This window comes from Gavialis gangeticus, unplaced genomic scaffold, assembly GCF_001723915.1.
Source record: "Gavialis gangeticus isolate Ggan-Ray unplaced genomic scaffold, GavGan_comp1, whole genome shotgun sequence".
In the NCBI taxonomy this organism is placed as follows: Eukaryota; Metazoa; Chordata; order Crocodylia; family Gavialidae; genus Gavialis; species Gavialis gangeticus.
This window is the reverse complement of record NW_017728995.1, coordinates 28,044,302-28,046,387: the sequence shown is the minus strand read 5'-3', so window position 1 is coordinate 28,046,387 and position 2,086 is coordinate 28,044,302.

The following is a 2,086-nucleotide window of genomic DNA, read 5'->3' as shown; positions in this document are numbered from 1 at the left end:
GGGAACCATGTTGGCCCTTTTCCAGTCCTTTGGCACCACACCAGAGCACCACGAGGGCTCATGCAGCCGTGCCAGGGGTCCCACAATGACTCCAGCTAAGTCCCTCAGCACTCGGGGGTGGAGATGGTCCGGACCAGCTGATTTGAATACATCCAGTCCCTCCAGACGTTCCCTGACTAGTTCCTCACTAACCCTTGACCTAGGTGCGCCTCCCCTGGGGCCTGAGGGGGGCCCAGAGGTGGGGGGGCTGCTCCGGTCCCTGCTCAGGAAAATGGAGGCAAAGAAATCATTAAATAGGTTACCTTTGTTGTCTGGTGTGACGACCAAGTTTCCTAACGTGTCTTGCAGGGGCCCCACATTACCCGGTACCTTCTTTTTGCCCCGTGTATTTAAAAAACAACTTCCTGTTGTCTTCATTCCACTTTAGCTGCTTTTTGGGTGCTCCCCCTCAAAACATGGAAGGAGGTTGTGAAAAGGAACCGATTTCTCAAAGTGACCTATCGTCCTTTAAATGGGAAAGAAAGTTTCTGGGACAACAAGGCCTTTTCAGAGCCGGTTGGGAACAGGGAAAGAAGACGGACTTGTTTAAAAGCAAACTGAAGTCCAGAAAATTTTGGTGAGCTCCTGATCAGATCCCCAAATAGCCAATTCAGCACACTCGATGTTCCCCCACCCCATGTGCTGCACTTTGGTTTGGAAAATGTAAAAACTCTTATCTAAACCCAGAGTTTTGTGACATCTGGGATAAGGTCAGTGCCGTTTTCCTCAGCTTGACAGAATCCAATTACTAAAACTGGCAACAGGAGAAAAAGCACAAAGGGGCAAACCTACCCATGTGCAATGCACTTAGCGTCCGCTACGTGGACTTAGCCTCGTGGAAAAATAATATGCAAAGCAAGGTTTCGACTAGATAGCAGTGCCACCTAGCGAGCAGCAACTGAAACCCTCAGGGGAGCTCTTCTGAAACAGCTGAAGCCGGTGATGAAACTAAAGCTATATGAACGGCCTATATGAACCAAGGAAAAAAAGGTTATAGAAAAATGCAAGTTCTGTGCACATAGGTATCGAGCCAGGTGCCCCACACTACAGTCTCCCCCTCTCCCAACTTGTCAGCTGCATAAAGCAAAAAAAAAGTTCAAAGACTTTTTAACAGATGAATAATTTACAGAAAAATGTGTGTTTCGGCAGATCTTGAATTCAAAATTTCCCTTTGACAGGGCCTTTCAGCTATATTTACTAGTTGAAAAAAAAAAGTGACAGATGGCTTTAAAAATCAGAAATCAGCTCAGACCAGCATTTGTAAAGATGTTCCAGGTAAAAACAAATTTCTCCAGCTAAATTTAAAACTACATGCCCGAGAAGGGGAGGGGGAAACCAATAATTCATCCAAATGCCTAAGACTCCAAGTGGGGCTCCAGAGGTGCACGGAGCAGTGCAGGAGGATTCAACAAGGGAAGTGGCCACATGGCAGCCCTGACTGCATGGGGAAAAAGGCAATGAGCTCGAGTTCCCAATCAGCTTTCCATTTTAAAAGGTCCAAATGCCAGCAAGCAACTCACCCCAGCAGCTATCTGATGAAAAAGAAAGAAAGAAAGAAAGAAAGAAAGAAAGAAAGGGATCTAGGTTCTATGCAGCTATTTTCAAAACCATGCTGAGTTACAAGCAAGAGACCACAAATTAGACAGAAGTTGCCACTGATGTGGTTTTTCTGAAGAATTTGAAGCAGGAAAAAAAAGTAGCACGAGAAGAACTATTTCGAGGGGTGGTTGGGACTGGAATAAAGACGTTGGGCAGCCGGCCACATTCCAACCAACCCCCAAAAAACCAATGCATGGCCAATTTGTAGACATGAACAGAACATCTCCGAAACAATCGTTCCCAAACCACACGCTGCATAGGTTTTGGCAGTGGGTTTGAGGAGAGTGCAAGGGGTTTTAAAACAGATTTTTAAACGCATTTCAAATTCGGTGCTGATTTCACTCAAACGTGCAGAGACGTGGCAAAAGGCTTTTTCTTCCTATGGTCCATTTTGCTAACACCAGGGTCCTACACCCCAAGCTCCCCCTTTTTTTTTTTTTTTTTTTTT